Source organism: Chelonia mydas, chromosome 1, assembly GCF_015237465.2.
Source record: "Chelonia mydas isolate rCheMyd1 chromosome 1, rCheMyd1.pri.v2, whole genome shotgun sequence".
Taxonomy (NCBI): domain Eukaryota; kingdom Metazoa; phylum Chordata; order Testudines; family Cheloniidae; genus Chelonia; species Chelonia mydas.
In genome coordinates, this window is record NC_057849.1 from 253,176,181 (window position 1) to 253,197,029 (window position 20,849).

At 44.7% G+C, this 20,849-nt stretch overlaps 1 long non-coding RNA gene across 1 annotated transcript; it reads left to right on the top strand.

The window, feature by feature from the left end:
- The first annotated feature begins 1,411 nt into the window (after nt 1–1,411).
- Nucleotides 1,412–17,562, top strand: LOC122462247. Its single transcript, XR_006284695.1, has 2 exons — nt 1,412–1,659; nt 17,020–17,562. It is a non-coding gene; the product is annotated as an uncharacterized LOC122462247 (long non-coding RNA).
- The last annotated feature ends 3,287 nt before the right edge of the window (nt 17,563–20,849 follow it).

A 20,849-nucleotide genomic window follows, 5' to 3' on the forward strand; every position in this document is an offset into this window, starting at 1 on the left:
TCTCCCTGTGTATACTACCCCCAGTGTGGGTGACAATCCGGGAGAGAGTAGTCGCACAACTCCCACTCCTGCACAGGTAGGCTTGAATCCTCCCTCCTAGTCCACCATTATTTATTTTTATTACAAGAGCGTCAAGGAGTCTCCATCTCGGGGCCGAGACCCCACTGTGCCATGTGCTGTACGAACACAGAACAAACCAATGGCCCCTGTGCCAAGGAGCTTCCAGGCTCAGTATAAGACCAGAGACCACAGATGGCTAGAGACAGGTGGAGGAGTACTCTGAACAATGAGGCAATACTGGTCAGTGTGAGCTGGGGGGAAGGAGAAGCTATTCCAGGCATAGGGCTGGCACAATTTACTTCCCCCAGGGAGCAAAGGGGAAGTAGAAATCACACTGTAATTCAGCCACAAGCCAGCCCCTCCTCTGCTCATTGGGCAGCATAACTCTGCCTGATTATCACTACAAAAGGTTTTTTTCTTCAGCTGGTAATAGCTCACCTTAATTGATCACACTCATTATAGTGTGTATGTCAATACCCATTGTTTCATGTTCTCTGTGTATATATATATATATATATATATATATATCTTCCTATTGCATTTTCCACTGCATACATCCGATGAAGTGGGTTTTAGCCCACGAAAGCTTATGCTCAAATAAATTTGTTAGTCTCTAAGGTGCCACAAGTACTCCTTGTGCTTTTTGCTGATACAGTCTAACACGGCTACCACTCTGAAATCTGCTCTGCCCGTTACTCAGGTCAGATTGCAAGATGCCAGCCTGGTTCTTTCTAAGAACATCCACTGCGAGTGGGGTGCATATCACAAGCCTAATCAGTGGGAAAGAAACAATGCCTCCCATTTGCAGGGAGAGGTGGGAAGAAGAGAAAGAGGCTTGCAGGAAAGGAAGTGAATCATCCAGAATGATTTCTAATTAGAGGGAGCAATTTAGCGGTGACCTTTAGTGCACAGTTAACATTATGCTGTGGTTAAGGCTCATTGGCAGTGCTGCGTTATCAAGCAATAAAAGTTTTAAAATGCAAATGTGTTTTGTGCGTAGTATGGGGTCTGTAGGGGGCATGCTGTACCTCTGCTCCAATGCTCCCCACTCTCGCTGGGCAACTACCCCCACTGCCAACTCCAAACTGCCCCACCCTGATTCCAGTCCTTGGCACTTCCCCAGGCAATAGGCATATCACAGACCAGGCTGGCTGGCCGGCCAACTGTCTTGGCACATACTTTATCAACCACCTGTGCCCTGACCGCTGTATGACCCCTGCTTCTACAGCATGAGCCTACAAGGGCTGGGAGGGAACAACCCTGCTATTTCTGGGAGACAATCAAGTCATTTAGCAGTAATTAGAATCCTAACCAATTTAAATCATTTACAGCTCCCAGGCAATTATGCGATGGCTCTTATCAACCCCAGAGTCCTAAGATGTTATTTGAAGGAGGCCATAAACCATGAATGGGTGTTGGCAGGACCGAAAATGGGGGGTGGAGTTGAGTGAGGAAACCTGGTGCTCTCTAATGAAAGGCAAAGTTTAAACCTGAAAGGCCCTTCCCTAAGCTTCTACCTCGAGAGGGAGAGATCCACCACCACCACCACCACCACCACAACAACATAGCCTGTCTAAGGGAAAAGAAATTTTCATTGCTGTAAGTAATCTTAATCTATGTTGCAGTGTCTATTTGCAAATGATCCCATAATATCACCCCTCATCAGCTATTCCCCACCATTTCTGCTGATCAAGAGGGTAGTCTCATATTCTTAGGATGGATGAAATCAGTGCCTCAGAAGTCCTTTAAATCTAGAGTGGACAAAGTACTGGAGTGGAGAATATGTTGTAAAGGAACTAACCTTTGGGGCCAGTGCTGAGACTAATGACAAGATGTATTTTAACACTGTAGCACTTTTCCCTTTTTAATTTCTATAGCTCTGTGGAAAACTGAAAGATTGTCTCAACTCCCCTAATGCAGCAACTGGCAATTATTTTAAATTACCCAAGAAACACCCCTGGGTGTGCCCATTCATATTTTGTTAGGCTTCCTTTTCCAAAAAATCATACATGTGTCTTTGAAGTTATACATCTCAAAGAATTAAATCTAAAACCTAATTAAAACATGTCTTCAAAAAAGGATAGTCACTGGTTGGATGTAAGAATATCCCTAGTCACATTAGATAGGATACAAAATATAAGGGATATAAACCCTCATGCTTCAGGACATAGACAACCACTAATTGACAGGCGTAGGAAGGAACTTGCCCTGTGGGTCGATTATTCCGTTATTGCCCATTTAGGGGATTCTTACAACTTCCTCTGATCTTTACTGGTCACTGCTAGAGATAGGACACTGGACTGGAGAAGAAGGATGACACAGTGGTTAGAGTTGTAACCTGAGGCTTAAAAGACCTGGATTCAACTTCCTGTGTGGCCTTTGGCAAGTCATTTAGATAAAACACATCCTGAGTCTTAGCAAGGGACTAGACTAGATTACCCTTGCAATCCTTTCTAACCTTGTGATTGTGATTTAGGGTTGGTCTATACTGGGAACTTATATCCGCATAGCTGTGTCTCACAGGGGTATGAAAAATCCACACCCTGATGTAACTAACCTCTGGTGTAAACAGTGCTTGGCAGGTAGGAGAATTCTTCTAGCTACCAGCCCTGGAGGAGGTGGTTTGCCTACGCCAACTGGAGAACCCCCTCCCATTGGTGGGGCTAGTGTCTACACTGAAGCATTAGAGTGTGGCACAGCTGTGCTGCTCTAGCGATTTAAGTGTAGACATACCCTCAGTCTCTCTAAAATGGGGAGAACAGCACTGCCCTGCCTTGTAGGGATGTTGTGAGGAGAAATACATTAAAGACTGTGAGGAGATCAGATACTACAGATATGGGGCCTGATAAGTATCTAAGATAAATAACTTGTATTACTGGTCTGACCTGGCATAGTAATTCATGTTACTAACTGCAAAGACCCTCACAATCATGGGCATGAAGTGTACACCTGAGCACATTAAAATCTCCTTTACCTACATGTGTCGTTCCAGAGTCTGTGTGGATGCTAAAGATCCCTGGGTACTTTACATACTAAGAGAGAGTCCCAATGTCACAGATATTGTTTCCAATTTCAGTATCCAGGTTCTAACGTAAAAGGTGAGATGGGAGATATTGCCGAGCTTAAGGGCAGACCTCTCTGCCTGCACAGCCTCTGCCCTTCCAGCAGCTCACTCGTTGTTTTTGTGAAGAGCTTTAGGGAGCAGGAGTATGTATAAAAGATGGTAAGAGGTGTATAAAAGCTGTTTAATGTTAATCAGTTTGATTCTGCACTAAATTTGTTATACAAACATTTGCCTTGTGTGCTCTAGTTACTGTGCTCAATGGCATACCTTGCTTCCTGGGTAGTGTTCATCAAACAGCAGGAACTTTATTGTCATGACTGCTGTTCGATCAGGGCTGACCCTAGGACTGAATGAGATGAGGCAGCCTGGAGGAATCGGGCTCTTCAGAGATCCCAGGCATATGCAAACTTTGCTGAAAGCTAAGATCTTATTGCCAGGAGCACATACAGCATGGCACTCCTTTTCTTCTTCGGGTGTGGGGGAGGGGGGGTGTCTCTGGGCTTCTGGCTTCATTTAGGAATCCAGTCACAACCTGGAAGAAAAAACAGGCCCAGAGCAAAGGCAACAGTGTGGGAGAAAGAGTGAAACAGGACTGACAGGCCAACTGCAAGTGAGCAACAGGAGGTGAATGGTCCTGGAGACAGATTCCTGATTCAAAGTAATAAGAATTTGACAGGAAGGATGAAGATGTGAGGCCAAGGTTTCAGTGCAGCTTCATCTATTTACAGCAGAGGACTGGTCCTTTGGCCTTTGCCTAGGAAACTGTCATCCCTAGGTTAACGCTGCTCATGCCATTCACAATTTACCCTAAATGGAGAGGGATTTTAGTTATGTATTTCCTCATCCAAAGACTGTCTGATGCTGGGTAATGCTGACAAAGCATGTAGGGGGATCCTGTCACAATCAGAAAAATTTCCCACTGCCATAGTCATAGCCTTGGTCTACGCTACCGACTTATGTCGGTGTAACCACTTTGCTCAGGGGTGTAGAGAGACAAAGGGCAAGTCTACACAACCAGATTAAGTTGATCTAAGTTACGTCAACATACAGCCACCACAGTAATTGAATCCATTTTACACATCCACACTATGCTCCCGGTGTCAGCGGTGTGTGTCCTCACCAGGAGTGCTTGCACCGATTTAACTGCCAGTGTGGGGCATTGTGGGACGGTTTCTGAAAGGCAGCAATAGGCTAAGCAATGCAGCATCTAGGTTGACACAGTGTCAGCATAACTGCATCAACTTAAGTGCTTGGCTTCTCACAAAGTTAGAGTGAAATCTGTGTAGTGGGCGAGTTACATTGGTGGGAGCTACAAATTAGTGTAGACTCTTACAGAGTTAGGCCAACATAGGTCAACGTAAGATGCCTTAACTCCAGTGCTTAATTTGTGCAAGGGCTGAGCCCCGATACCTCTAGGCTTGGCAGCTCATAGTCCCAGCACCTGTGGGCTTGCTGTGTCAGTTATGAAAGCAAAAAAAATTGCTTGAGCCCCAGCACCTAATTGCTTGAGCCCTGGCACCTCTTTCATTACAAATTAAACACCCGTCTAACTCCGTAGACCAGGCTGTAGTTATATCGACCTAACACCTGGTGTAGACCACACTCTGTCAACGGGAGGACTTCTCCCATTGAATAGCTACTGCCTTTCAGGGAGGCAGAGAAGCACGCCTGTCGGCGTAGATAGCATCTTCACTAAGCTGTGCCTCTAAGTGTAGACAAGCCCTTAGGCTAGTTCAGACAAAGCCAAACCTCCAGTCATAGGAGGCCCCCACATCATGGGGTCCCATCATATCTGCTCTCAGTAGGAAATCTAAAAGCCTGCGATTTTTGTCTTCCAAATAGCAGAGAAGATAATGGACAGGAGAAAAAGGGAGTGACAGCTAAGAGAGAAATCTCAGGGGGTTTTATTTTCCCATTGCGGGCAGGTGTGAAGAAGACCTATAGAAAAAGGGTCAGAACAGCTTCACTGTTACAAAGCCAGCTAATTTCCAGGTGGCTGAAATCCAGGTTTGCCGTGACCACAAGGGAGTGCTGTGCAATGGAAGATGGAGACTTTTGGTGACAGTAGGGTGGAGGGTTTCATAGATTCCAAGACCAGAAGGGACCATTGTGATCATCTAGTTTGACCTTCTGGATAGCACCGGCTGTAGGACTTCCCTGAATTAATTCCTCGAGCAGATGTCTTAGAAAAGCATCCAATCTTGATTTAAAAATTTCCAGTGATGGAGACTCTACCACAAACATAGGTACATTTTTCCAGTGGTAAATTACTCTTTGTCAAAAACGTATGCCTTATTCCCAGTCTGAATTTGTCTAGCTTCAGCTTCCAACCATTCGATTGTGTTAATCTTTCTCTGCTAGAGTGAAGAGCCTATTATTAAATATTTGTTCCCCAGGTAGGTACTTACAGACTGTAGTCAAGGCATCCCTTAACCTTCTCTTTGTTAAGAGAAATAGATTGAGTTCCTTGAGTCTATCACTATAAAGTATGTTTTCTAATCCTTTAATCATTCTCATGACTGAGCTGCACTCAGGAATGGAGCTGGGCAAAGTATTTTCAGCAAATAGTTTATTTGCCAAAAAATGCAGTTGACTGAAATTTTATGACTTCAAGTCAAGTGCAACATAGTCCTGGACCAAAAAAAACGAGGAGGGGGAAGAAATTCTGAAAAAGCCGCAAGTTTGTTTTTCAAAACAAAATGTTTCAACTTTTCAAAATGTTCTGTTTCTAAATTCACTTAGATTGAGCTCTTTAAAAGGGACAAAAACCACCCATAAATGTTTCATTTAGAATGAAACAGCTAGTTCAACCCGAAATGAATTTTTATCATTCTTCATTTTGGTGAGGGGAACCACTCCCCGCCCCCCCCCCCATTGATGTTTTGGGTTGACCCAAAATGACTTTTGTTTCTGTTTTTGGTTCAGCCACCAAACCAGAAAATCATGTATACACTCCGCTTCCTGAGGAGAGCTATCTGCAGTGCTTTACGGTCATGGAGCCACAGAGTCTATGCCCCAGCGTGTAACCAGTCTCCTGGGAATGACCCCTTTAGTGTGCCAGCATTCTCAGTTCCACGAGGCAGGCCTGTGGCTTCCACCACTCTATGACTGGGCCTTCAGTGCCAGCCAACCCTTTATTAGTCACCTGACATTCAGAATCAGAAAGTCTTTAAGTTAGCAAAGCAAGGCAGAAGTTAAGCCAGAGTCCATCCTGGTCAAACCAAGCCCTGGTGGGTGAGCCAGCCAAGCTATGATGGACTCCATCTGTGGCTCTCCCCATTTTCTCCAGGCTCCTGAGTCCCCGCCAAAAATCTTCCTCCTTCCAATCACCTGACACCTTGTTCCCCAGCTTAGTTCCCAAGTCCCCGTCTGCTGGGGTTTCTTGCTGTTGTTGGTTGGTCACTTGTCGGGACATCTTTGTCTTCCTGGACTGTCTGTTGATTTGGGTCGGTTTGTGCCAGTTCTTTAATGACTATATTAATTCCCCCCAGACAGAAAGGTAGTCCATATACTCTGCAGCACTGTTCCAGGAGCAGTGTTTGCACCCACTGGGTAGCAATGTAATGTAGCAAGGGAAACTGAGGCATGCCTAGGATTCATTGAAATATTACAGAAAATTCTCATTTCATCACAAAAACAACTGTACTGAACCTATGAATTTATCAACCAATCTGCATATACACGTGTATTATAGGTGGGGCTGGTAGTTCCACATTTTATTAAGGTTGTCTGACACTTCCCATTACAAGACTCTTTTTGGTTGCTTATAAATTTATGAAACTCTGTTTGGGCTGAAATTTTCCATGCCAGATTTCTCCTGGAGGCTGAATCTTTCTGGAAAATTTCAGCCAAAGTGGTTTGTCTGTTTCCAAGAACAAAGCTACGGGGGGGAAACGTGTTTTTTCTCTTGTGTTGGAAAAAGTCTTGAGACCTTTTGATTTAAAATGTTCTAGCATCCCCATGCTTTGGAGCTGGGACTTTGAAAGTTGGCAGGAAGGTGGCATTTGTATCAAGGATTTGGCAGGTGTCCAATGGGAGGGCAAATAGTATGTGATCATTGTCATTAAAGACTGCATATGTAGAAGGGAGCAAATTAAGGGTGCACTGGCACCTTAAGTCTGGATTTCCTAGCTTTTGAGTGCTTGACTTTGCCATTTTTAACAATGTTGTTTTTAACATTGTTTTTTATGTGGTAATCTTTTAGAAGAGGCTTCTGGCAGCTGAGAGGTAGGGGCAGTTTAAAAGACTCTTGCCAAGAGCTCATTCTCTTTTCCTTATCTATGCCCACAGTTGACCCAGGTCCTCGTCCTAGCATCTCTAGCCCTGTCCCTCAGGTATGGCTCAACAGAGAAAAGCATTTCCAGTCAGGAGATCAGGCCAAAGTAAGAAATGACATGGAGCTTAAGGGGAAAGGAGAGAATGCACTGTGGGGAAAGGCAGAAAGGGAGAAATAGGCAGCGAGAATGAAGATCAGTTACATATTTACCTGCCTTTGTGGCTAAAACCTCCATAGATTATTTTTTTTAAAAAAAATAAGAGGTTGGTATGGCAGGTATTTTAAAAAGAAAATCCTCCCCCACCACAAACCCTTTAAACACAATGAGCATAGGGTTACCTTATACTTTAAAAGTGATGAGATCCCAACAATGGACCATTGTGAGTAGATGTATGACTGTGATACCATCAAAGTCCTAGCCAATCAATCAGAATGCAGCTTTCCGCAATCACTGTCCCTCGCCACACTCTGAGGCAGAGCAATATGTGGGGAACAATCATACGCATATATGAGCAGAAAGATTAATTGAATTTTGTTAACAAATTAACTTTTGTGATGTCTGTTGGAGCTCAGTAGGGATTCAGGGATGCTGAACACATCACGGTAATGAAATGTCAGTCTCTTTCAAGGATGAGGTGTGAAATGTGTTATTGGTATAGGTCAAATATGAGCTATTCTTAGAAAGAGATACTGGGCTGGATGGACCACGGATGTCTCTTGGTAAAGTAATTCTTGTACTCCCAGAGAAAGGATAGATTGCTCAATAGAGGTTTGGTAAGATGTAGCCGTGGTCCCTTCAGAAACACAGTTCTGATTTTCTGTAAATCTAGATCATAAAGGGGATTGAAGTGTAACCCTTCTGCCCGTCAGAGTTGGCAGCAACAAGGGCCGAATTCAATATCTAGGGGATCCATTCCAATAACACAATGCAAACCGGCTCGAGCCCCCACCCAGTGACCTGGGACAAATATATACCACCCCCGCTGGGCGCCTCCAAGAAGCAATACTTCCCCTCTCGCAAGCACATAGTCTGAGTGTAGCAAAAAGCCTTTTAATAACAGAAAGAAACAATGTGTCATTATGTTGGGGAAACACCACCAACAGGATTCATAACACAACCCATGAGCAAAAAAACCCACCCCAAGCAAATTGGGGCATGCCCCTTTCCCTTTGGGTGATTTGGGGTTGCTGGACTCAAGAACCAAAGTCCAATGACCCAAAAGTCTCTGTCCCTGGTCAGGGCAGCCCCAGAGTTCGAAAGTTTATCTGCGGAGCTTTACCTCCCAACCTCGGTGGAGATGGGACGGGGGTAAGAGGCACCTTACATGATCTGAAGCTGACCGCCCCACAGCTCCCTAGGCCTTCGCTCTGCTCCACCAGCCACCCCACGAACTCCTTCGCTCAGCTCTGCTCCGCGGCCCACAAGCAGCTCCCGCCGTCCCACAAACTGCTCCACCAGCCGGTCCACAAACTGCTCCGTGTCCCACCAGCAGCTCCCGCCGTCCTACGAACTGCTCCGCCAGCCTGTCCACAAGGCACTCCAGCCGTCCCACAAACTGCTCCACACTATATCTTCAGGCTCCCCCACTACTTAACACAATGCTCAGTGATTTCAGCTCTTAATCAGTTCAGCTCTTTAGTGAATTCAGCTTGTAGTAGGGGAGCCTCAGTGCTGGTGCACTGTTAGCCCAAAGTGAGCTCAGCAGCCTGTAACTAGACTTCTAATGAAATCAAAATTAGCTCTGATATTCCACAGTGGAGAGAGGAGGAAGTGCAATTAGCATGTAAGGCCCTCACCAAGGGGCCTATGCCACTAAGTATTAATACTTGTCCCCAGCCTCTCTCAATTCACAGAGTTTTAGAACCCATGACCCTTGCCTAGCGAGTGCCACTTAGTTGATGGTGAGTCCCTCCATCATAACAAAAGGCCAAGTACAGTTCCAAGCACAGTTCCCATAATCAGGGTAATAACAATTTATTCTTCCTGCCCCAATAACAGAGACACTGGGGATCCCACAGCAGCCAAAGTGACCATTTGGGCAGCTATGGCCTCATTCTAGGCGGGGTGGGTGTGCCTATGCAAATGAGATCGGCCCCTGAAGTTCTTTTCCACAACTTGCCACACCGCACTACCAGATGTCAGGGTGGAGCTCATCCTGACACTGCTTACAGAAGTTTAAAAAGTGCTGAGGCCCTAGTGAACGACGAAGCACGCACATGGTATCTATCCTAGCTAGAGCCATTTGAATAATTGATGGTTTGGTGGCCAAATCAACAGACCAGGGGTGGAGGGGGAGGGGATTCAGTTCATTTCAAACTTTAACGGAATGTTTCCACTTTTTGTTTTATTAAAAAAAAAAAACTTGGGCGGGGGGGGACGGGTATTCTGGTCAAATAACACATTTTGAATGTTAATTCAAACCATTTTCTAAATGAATTGTTTTGGCATTTTTGAAATTTTGTTTTCAGTTTTGATTTTGGTTTGGTTTTTTGTTTTTTCCCCTGAAACGATTTGCCAAATGTGACTGAAATTTGCAAATAATTTCAATGTCCCTGCAAAATGCATTTTTTTGGCAAATTTATTATTTGCTGAAATAAATTAACTCAATTTTAATCATAACCCTCTCCCTTCCTCCATCCCAATGAGCCGGGATTCTAGAAGAACTGGAATCCTTGCTTGTTACCAAAAGGTACAATAAGTACATAGGTACTTCTCACATCTAACAATTTCTTTTTTAAAACACAACTTTGCCCTGTGCTTCATTAATAATTATCTTATCCAGTCAGTAATATGGCTTATATGATAAAACATCAAGACAAAGTTCAGTTTGGATAGTAACTGATGCAGAAGAGGAACTTGATACCAACATGACACTGGATTCTCCAGGGGTGTGGTGTTCATTGTCTTTGGGGTGAGATGGAATGGGAAGGACTGAGGCACCCGTGGATTAAAATATCAATTTGGAGTCAGCCCTGTGGCCTTAGCATTCATGGCATACAGAAGGCCTAGATTTGAGTCTGATCACAATTCATTGCTCCTTGGGTCAACAAACTGTGTAAATACAAGGACATGTGCTCCAAGCCCTTAGGGTGTTTCTTCATGGTGACCCTCCTCTAGCTAAGCCATTATGTCTGCCAACTAGTAGCTACTTAGTGGTAGAAATGTTGGAGTCTAGACAGGGGCACTGGAACAATTTTTACAGTGGGGGTGCTGAGAGCCATTGAACCAAACTGTAAACCTGTATATAATAGAAACCACTTCAAGCTAGGGGGGGTGCTGCAGCACCCCCTGCCCCCCCCCCCCAAGTTCCAGCATCTATGTGTGGACACAAAAAGTTGTGTCTTAATTCTACTCCAAGGGAGAGAGAGCTTCCTGAGCCCTGTCTCCACCACTGCTAGTACTGGAGGAGCTCCAACAGTAGTGAACTGGGGGAGGGGTCCTTGTTGTCCTGGTGTTCTTCCACATCAGCACAGAAGAGGCTTGCACTGTTGCTGTGTCTGTTCCATGGACAGAGGACTTACATCTTCAGCATTGTTTAAGTGGATACTTTCAACCACATAAAATTGGCTTTATAAAGAAAAAAACAAACCATATGCCAGAAAATCTAATGCATGAGCCACTGAGACTATTCCAGGACTTTCATTGCTTGCACCATGTCAGTGTGGGACTACTTGTTTGTGGGGGAGACTACAGGGGAAATATATTCAGATGCTGAACTTATGAACCTCTTCTTTCACCTGCACCTGAACCCTGCTAAATGGTTTTACGACTGTTATTGCTTAATAGCCCATGACTGTAAATTCTTCCATTACATTTTATTACTTGAAGATAAAAATGTGTGCCTGGGGTTTATATTTATGTATAAATATGTGTACGCACTTACACACCGGGTGATTGATAGATTAGATAGAGGAGATGCAGAACAGTGCACGTTAGAGGTCTGAGGGCACTCTTAGATTTGAATCCATGTTGCAACTGCAATGGAGTCAGCTCTGCGTCCATGCAAGGCAAACAGAACTATGGAACCTTTCATGCTGTGGAAGGGAAGAATCCATGGCCTTACAAAAGGTAGCCAGGAGATTTCCTTCTCCTTCCCACAGTATTGCCAAACCTAACTGTTCAAAAATCATGAGGCAGGCCCCCCAAAATCAGGAGATTGGTTTACAACTCATGAGTCTTTTAAAAATAACAAATCAGGGATTCTTTTTACTTTCTTTCTAGGGTGTGTTTTGTATTTGTTTTTTTGAGGCCTTGAATCTTATGATTGCTAGCATTTCTCCACAATCCTGACTACTTCAAATTTCCTTTTTTTAATGAAAACTGAGGTGCTAGTGTAATCACGTGCCTCCAAGAGCTGGGGCTTTAAAAAAAAAAAACACCAAATATTGCAAGACTCCCAATAAAAATCATGGCAATTGGTGATGCTACTCCCACTACCCTCTCTCTACATAAAATTTATTCAAAGATGAACTCTAAAGGTGGAAAACCTCTTTATGCCTTTGATTTCTCCATTCCATGTTTTTTCTAGGTGGTTTTACATTAGAAATATAGTAGAACCCTTATTATATGAACTAATTAGGGACTGAGGAGAAACTGACCTCTTCAGATGCTTACCCCAAGTCTGAGCTTTTGCACGTCCACATCCTTTTAGCTGGAAATCTTGTAAGGGCTGGCTTTCTCACAAGATTTCTGGTGCTTCCTGCTTTAGCAAATCAAAAATAATGGGTGGGTGAGAGGGAGTTAATCAGATGTTTCAGAAGCTTCAAAAAGTAATTCAGATCAGTTCAAGTTCAGTTCTAGAAATGGGCAACAGTTAAAGTCGGGGGGGGGGGAGGGGAGGTTCTTATTTTATTTAAAATGGTTCCCTCATCCCTACCAACTGTGTACTTTATAGAGAGAGCCAATAATAAATTTGAAGCTGATAGTAAAGGAACAGGTGTACGATGAGATTTTAAAAGGATAAGTGACTCAAGGCTTACAGAGACTGGGGAAAATCCAGTGCTAGATAGATGGAGCCCAGCTAAACAGAGAATAGGGAACAGTATGTATGTTGCAACTTCAGAAAGCTGTTGACTAGATTCAAAATCACTAACCCTTCCATTATGCTAGATAATAACGAACTTGTCTTTCACAACTCGTTGACATCTCGTTGGCTATTCCTTGACTTGATCTGCCTCCCTTGCTTAACTAGTCCGGGTAAGATGCCACAAGGTTTTTCCTGAAAATTAATTGGTTTGCAAGATCTCAAAAGACAAGAAATATGTATTGCCTAGGGAGGTGGTAGAATCTCCTTCCGTAGAAGTTTTTAAGGTCAGGCTTGACAAAGCCCTGGCTGGGATGATTTAATTGAGGATTGGTCCTGCTTTGAGCAGGAGGTTGGACTAGATGACCTCCTGAGGTCCCTTCCAACCCTGATATTCTATGTGTAAATGTTGTTTTTTTTAATTGAATTATCATTCTCTTTTAACAAAGCTTTGAGACAATTTAGCTTTTTATGGAATCTGATTTCCTGGTTACTCTGCCAGAGGGAATGTCATTGCAACCACTGCACCAGTAATTAACTCTCTCCAATCGATTGGGAGAGCCACTCCATTGTAAAGCCCCTGTTTCCCTTCCTCGTCACTTTCTTACGCTACTGTCTGAGACATTTCAGCCCCAGTGAGACTTTGGTTCTAGCCATACAGAAGAGTTCCCTCCTGGCTGAAACGAAGTAACGTATCCCCATTAATGTAGGGTTAGTGTGAAGAGGACACAGGAAAATATGTTGTGTGTGTCCAGATTGCATGGCTAAGGACTGAAGTCAGGCAGCGACAAAGTTTTGGTTGTCCACCCAACCATGAAATCCAATGTTAACATTACCATGTCAGACAACATTCATGGCCTAAAGCAATGACATCGCTGCTGCATTCGGTATTGTCTCCAGTTGTGAATTATTTCACTTGTGACAGCAGAGTTGAAAGACAACAGACCCTCCCCATGCCAAGTAGGGTTCTGTGCATGTCAGTAGCCAGAGATAAGGTGGGCGAGGTAATATCTTCTATTAGACCAGCTTCTGTTGGTGAGAGACACAAACTTTTGAGCTCCACAGAGCTCTTTCTCTGGTCAGAGATCTGAGTACCCATGCATTTCTAAGCAATGAATAAATCCATTTCCATGGGTGGGTCAAAAGGATGACTGGAATCTAGGTTTCCAGCATCCCCTGTCCTTTTTGCTGGCATCTCTTAGCACTCATGTTCTCTGGGAAGTTATCTGAACTGCACAGACATTTGTCTCCTGCCAAGTAATGGCTGTGTGTATTGATTCTGAATGTGTGCCATCATTTCTCTCTCTGTTCCCGTCCCAGGGTGACAGAGGATTTAAACTTTGAGCTCTTTTCCAGCCGTTGTCAACTTCTTCTGTCTTTTTTGATCCATACATCCAAGGAAAAAGTGCAGAGTTGGGGGCACTAGAGACTGGGATCTCTGCTCTTGGTACCGGCCACACCCCTGCCAGTCATATTTCCCTGGGCTTCCCTGAGTTTTCATGTTTATCATGCTCTTTCAGTGACTGGCCATAGGAAGTTAAGATATATACCAGACATCTGCCTTCACCGCTGATACAGAGCTGAGGCTCATGGATACTCCTAGCAACCCTCCCATCCACACTCCCCACTGAGGCCACTGATACTGGGGGTAAGGGATAGCTCAGTGGTTTGAGCATTGGCCTGCTAAACCCAGGGTTGTGAGCTCAATCCTTGAGGGACCCATTTAGGGATCTGGGGGAAAAATTGGGGATTGGCTCTGCTTTGAGCGGGGGGGTTGGACTAGATGACCTCCTGAGGTCCCTTCCAACCCTGATATTCTATGATACACTACCACTTATGGTGGCAAAACTCATGTTGCTTAGGGGTGTGGGGAAAAAACCACCCTCCTGCAGCAACATAAGTTTCACCAGCATAAGTGGTAGCACTGTGTACACCATGTTGGCGGAAGAGCTTCTCCCCCCGACATAGCTACTGTTGCTCATGGAGGTGGGTTTATGATGTCGACGTGAGAGCGCTCTCTCCCACCGGCATAGAGCGGCACTGCTGTATCGGTACAGCTGTGCCACTGTAAGCTCTTTAGTGTAGGAAGTACCATCTGCCAAGTAGCTGTCCTAAAAGAAGTTCCCATCACCAGCAAAAGCAGTGGTAAAGGTGACAAAGATCCCATCACACAGTTAAATTGGGGGAGGGGGGTTGTTTTGTTTTTTTTGTTTTTTAAATTTGGCCTTTCTGTCGCCTGCTTGAGGTGTGAGTGGCCTGGTTTTTGGGGTGTTTGTGTTTTGGTTTTGGTTTCCCCCTCCCTCCCCCAAACTTATGGAAAACCCATCCAGTCAAGCTACCAACAAGACTTAATCCTCCAGAGTCTAGAAGGGCCAAGAGGAGACATTGACCAATCAGGAGCCAGCAGGCTAGTTAAGAAGGCTTGTCTGAGTCCTCTGAATTTCAATGCTGAGTGGGGATGGGACAGGAGAGTGCCTCAGTGCAGGCCCTTTGCTTAAACGCTGAGGTTAAGCAATCCCCGTCTGTGTCTTGGTTTAAAGGTGAAGACACTCAAATCTTGAGATGGTTAGTGTGAATGTTTCAGACTGATGCCAAGCTCATGGCAGAAGTTGTGCTGCTCCAGCCTGGCTGCCGCACCCTGATTTTTGCAAATACCAAAACATGTTATAGCTTCACTTTGAATTTGTCACACAAAGAAATGGTGACTTTTTGGTAGATGTTCACTGCAAAAACAGGGAACTTGACATGGAAGGCAGCATGGTCTGGAAGAATTAACTATAAAGCTGACAGATCATGAATTCTAATCCCAGCTAGGCCGCTGACCTGTCTGGCCTCTGACAAGTCACTCTACCTTTCTGAATCTGTTTTCCTATCTGTAAAATAGGAGTTATGATACTTACAGGGATACCGGGATGTTTTATTACTTAACGTTTGCACAGGGCTTTGAACATAGAAAATGCAATATCCGTGCTAAGTGTGACTTGCTGCTGGGTGGAATTCTGTGGTGGTCATGTCTGAGGGCATGGCTAGCCTGAAGTTTTATGAGGATCTATCCAGCTCCTTCAGCGTCTGACCATTTTGCCTGAAAACCAGAACATCCCCTGCTCCCAACTTCCTCCCTGTGGTACACACAGGGCCCTTGGATGTGTGGGGCTTAACTGCATAGGTAGCCGAGATTCCAGACCTCCACTGTGGGAACCTATCTTACTGCCCCAGGAGTCTGGATCTAATGGGATCACACAAAGGCAAACCTACAGCTGCAGGAAGCTCAGTGAAGAACATCCTGACTGAGAATAGGAAGGGTGATCTAGTGACTAGGGCACCTAGAAGATCTGGGATCTGCTTCTGGCTCAGCCACAGGTGCCACACATGCCCTTGAGTAAGTCACTTAATCTACCCTGTGCCTCAGTTCCCCATCTGTAAAATGGGGGTAATGTGTGAGGCTAAAATCCTTTAATGACTGGGAGGTGCTCATATATTATGGGGATGGCGGCCATGTGGGTACCTAGGTTGGGGTGTGATCTCCTGCCTTACTCAGCTCGTTGCATCACCGATACAGGGTGCTGAAGTTGCAAAGTGATGATTCACAGCAGAAATCCTGCTTCTGGCCCCACTTAGGTGCACGGTAAGAGTCGCTCCAGAATACAGGATAATCATGAAACAACAATTTTGTCTCATGATTGCCCATTGAAACAACTCAGAGCCAAATGCAGTTCAAGTATTCCCTGCAGCTAGTGCAGGTACTAATTAAGTGTTTTTTTGTTTGTTGTTTATCCCCATGTAGGGAAAAATACAATAAGCATGCAACTGTTCATCCATTACTGCATCAGTTCATACAGGTAGATAGGGGTCCCTCCTCCAAAGCCAATGCTAGAAGCGATTGGATGAGTCTGCTCTGATTTAATGTTGGGTGGTAGACACCTTCTCCGGAAGCCTTTGATTTGACACCTCCCACTCAGTGCCTTGGCTGATCAGACTATAGTGTCACATTTGCCTCCAAATCGCCAAGTTGGCCAGCTTGTACACGCTCATGCTACATGTCAGAAGAACCTCCTTACCTGTATGAGCAAGTATGACCTGTGGGGTGGTAATACTTATCACTTAATATGATAAGCAGTGTGATCTAATGGATACGGCACTGCATGGGACTCAACAAATGTGAGTTCTATTCCTGGCTCTGCCCCGATCTGCTTAGTGACCCTGATCAAGTCATTTCCCCGCTATGTGCCTCAGTTTCCCTTCCCCACCCCTTGTCTGTTTTGACTATAAGCTCTTAAGGGTAGGGACTGTCTCCTATTACGTGCTTGTACTGTTCCTAGCACAATCAACCCATAACCTTGGTTGGAGCCTCTAGGCCCTACTGTAATACAAATAATAAATATCTTCACAGCACTGTACAAACGTTAACTAGTTGTGTCTATCCTTTAAAGTTGTGCTGTTTGCTCCCCTTTGAGGGAAATATTTTTATTAGATCCTATGATTTACACCAAGAGTGTGCTTGGCATTTAGTTATTCTTAATCTAAACTGCTGTAGATGCAGTCTCGCGCAGGCTACATTGATGAGTACAGTATTTTATTTATTTTTAATATTGCAGTAGCACCCAGGAACCTGAGATATGGACCATTCTGCTCACCTTTGGACAGTCACAGAACAAAAGGGCAGTCTTTGCCCCCAAAGAGCTGGGTAAATTATTGTCATAATTAATCATCCTTACAGGTCTCTGACATAAGCAACTCTGATAACCAAGTGAGAGAGGTTAAATGATTGATCCAAGGCCACAGAGCAAGTCAGTGACAAGAAAGGACTAAACTCCAGATTCCCAGAGCCACTCCAGTTTCTTTCAACTGATTCATCTCTGAAGAAACCCAGCCACCAACATGCCTCAGAGAGCTGGTTGGAAAATGCTGATTATTTTTCGTGGGAAAATTAATTGCCCATGAAATTTTGTTTTGGGTAAGAAACCAAAACCTGTAAAGCTTTCCATTTTTGAAAACCATTTTCAGCCCAAAAAAAGGGCTTTTGGTGAAAATTTTCAGTGTCTGAAATCCCCAAACTGGAAACTTTTACCCCCAAACAAATTTTTTACTAACCATGTTTGTGTTCTATTTATCATAAAACTAGGTAATTTCAACTAAAATATTCATTTTCCATCAATGTTTTCAAAAAGCTGTTTTTCTTTGGGGGGGAAAATGTTTCATCAAAAAAGTCAGCCACCTCTAATGCTCAGCATGCTGGATGTATCTGCAGTATCATGAAAACGCGGCTTTTGAGCAGACATGAGCATTGGACTAGATGTGGCCTAGGGTTAAGAGGGACCGGCATCTGCTGAGACGTATGTCCTTGTACTGAATGATCCAAATTTAAAACCCTCTGTTTTCATAACAGAAAAATGTCTTGAAACATCTCCCTTCTTCTGGTGCGTGGTGGTGGTCTTTTCTCTTCTCTCTGATCACTTGAATTGGTCCATGCCTTGTTCCATCGAAGTGTGACCCAGGGAGGCCCTTTGTCCGGTTTAAAGCTGGACTGTCCTAGTTTTGTGGTCTTTCTGCTGGGGACTTAGCACCAGACCAGGGTTTGTCTGATGAAATGCCGATGGAGGAGGGGACAGTGCCTCCATGCAGAGTGGTGGGGTGGGAGGGGGGAAATGTTTTGTATTCTGGGGATGCGCCATTGGCCACCTTAAAAGAACCTCACTTTGCTATAGTAAAGATGCCGTGAGGAAGTGACTCAGAGGGAAATGGATGTCACTCAAAAGCTCCCTCTTTTGTTTACGAGAGGACATAAGCCTGGTGGGAGATTTTCCTGCTGCACTCCTATTCCCCAGACATTACCCTAATTTCTGAAAGAGGATACAGACACCTCCCACCAGTAAATTGGTCCTCTTCTGTGTGGAAGCCTGTGAGAAAGAAAAGGGCTGCTCTGCAGGGTCCCTCTCCCTGCTTCTCTTTCTCATTGTTCCCTCCACACCTGGGAGCTGCGTTGTTGTGTTTTCCCCCCTTTGTGTTATCTGCCATACTACATCGCGAAAGTTGCTCTGCTGTCATCTGCCCTGCTGTAGAATAGGCACATCTGGTAGAAGAGGCTGGGCAGAAAGTAAATCAAGCAGGCCACAAAATTAATGGGCTTAATCTGCAGCAAGGGAGATTTAGGTTCGATGTTAAGAAAAACTTTGTAACTATAAGGATAGTTAAGCTCTGGAACAGGCTTGCAAGGGAGGTTGTGGACTCGCCGTCATTGGAGGTTTTTTAAGAACACGTTGGACAAACACCTGTCAGGGATGGTCTAGATCTACTTGGTCCAGCCTCAGTGCAGGGGCTGGACTTGATGACCTCTCAAGGTCCCCTCCAGCTCTATATCTATGATTCTATAGACCTGAAGAGGCAAAGCATAGCTCCGAGTTAGAGAAGAGGGCAAAATATTCATGTTGATCTTTGAAATGCTCAGAAATTTGAGATCTCATTTTTGCCAGATGATCTCACTGAAACTGGATAGCTGTTTTGGCAGGGAACAACCATGTTAAAGGTGACTTCTTTTTTTTTTAAGTTGTGAATTCTCATGGAAACTTAAATAAAAATCCAGATGTGCAAAAATGGGCAAAAGGGGGGGCGGGGGGGGGGAAGTGTCTTGAACAGTTTTGGACAACTTTTCACTAGCCTAATTCTCAGAGGCAGGTAACTATCACACTCAATATAGGGTAGATAAAATTCTTCCTACCACAGACCCTTTGTTTCCCTGCCTTAGCACACAGGCTCCACGGCCACAGCTTGCCTTGTTTTAGGCCCTGATCTTGCGATCTGATCTGTGCACGTGGACCCTTGGACCTGAATAAAACCCCATTGATTTCTGCAGGACCCTCCTCATGCACAAAGGTCCACCTGTGCAGCATCAATGCATTCATGTGCAGGATGCATGTACGTTCTCTGCCCTGCTCTGGAGCACCAGGCCACCCTTTGCACTCACAGATGCTCTGCCACAGCATACAGGCCGCATGTTTGGATCCCCAGAGACGGGGTCTTTGCCTTTATGATTAGAGTCTTTTAAGACTTCCCTTTCACCCTTTCCTCAGCTGGGGCCTCTGAAGCAAATGCACTTCATTTGGACTGAAGCCACCTGTCCCAATAGCTGTTTGTTTGTTTTTTAAAATTTGGTTAACGTTTAACTTGTCCAAACATATGGCCTGCTCCTTCCCACAGTTACAGGGCAGCAGGCATTGCCAGCACAGTCTGTCATCATCCGGTAATCCAATGTGTGGCTCAGTTTCAGAGTGTTTATAGACCCAGCTCACTCAGTAGCACTAAAGTGCCTTGGTGCATTATTTTCTTTCATTCCCAAGCTAAAATTCCAGCAGCAAAACTTTCTCCGGGAAATGGCGTCTCCTTTGCCATGTCCCCCCGAAGGGCGACACATCACTCATTCTCTTTACTTTCTCACCTCTGCTTGCCCTGTTTGTACTGTGGTGTTTATGATGTAATTATATCTCTCACAGCTGAGATCGGCCCCCTTATCACCAGGCTGATTACACTTAACAAGGCATAAACTCCCACTCTCATCCTCTGCCAGGAGTCCAATTTTAAGCTCTAATTGTTTTATAGGCCTTTTGCACTCAGGGAGGGGAAAAAAAGGCGAAAACCTGGTTGCCATTTCAATATGTTGTGGAAAGCACATTTTTCACCCTCCCATCTACACAAGCACATCTTAGGGGCTACACAAATGACCAAAAACTAGCAGGTGTGCATCAATACACCCTGAATGGGCATTCAAAGACCCTGGCTTTTTTCCATCACAGATATGAGCTATCGCATAAAGGCAAGATGTGAAGGCTTCTCTCCACACACCCACTGGTGTTCATTGTGGGGTTTCTTAAACAGAGGTTAGCGGTCAAAGGCAAAGGTCTCTCTCTGCACACCTGCTAGTGATCTGCGTAGGACATCGCAAACAGAAATTAAGGCATTGACCAGGCAGCCCTGTCTCCTCTCCCCCAAGGAGTCTCTGTTTAGGTGTCTTTTACTGAATCCAACCTGCCCCTTTCTGACAAAGAAGGATTTTACATGATCCTGCTGACCTTGGTCCCAGGAGGTACTCGTTCCATTTTCCTTTGTGGTTACTGAAGTTAATGTAAAGGCGAGACAAACCTAAAGTTTTCCCAACATTGACAAGAATGGGAAAACCCTACTGGAATAAAGTGATCAGTCACTGCTCACGGCAGATTGTCACCATCATGGTGCAAACCTCATGGCATTGGGCCACTTCATGGTGGTGTTGACATAAGCTGACTTTGTATCACTTTCAAATCACTTTTGGGACTGGTTTTATTATTATTAATTATTTATTAAAAGTACATTAAACTGTGCCTAGGGACCGACCACCAATTGGTTTCCATTGTGCTAGGCACTGTACAAACACAGAGGAGTAGTTGGCCCCTGC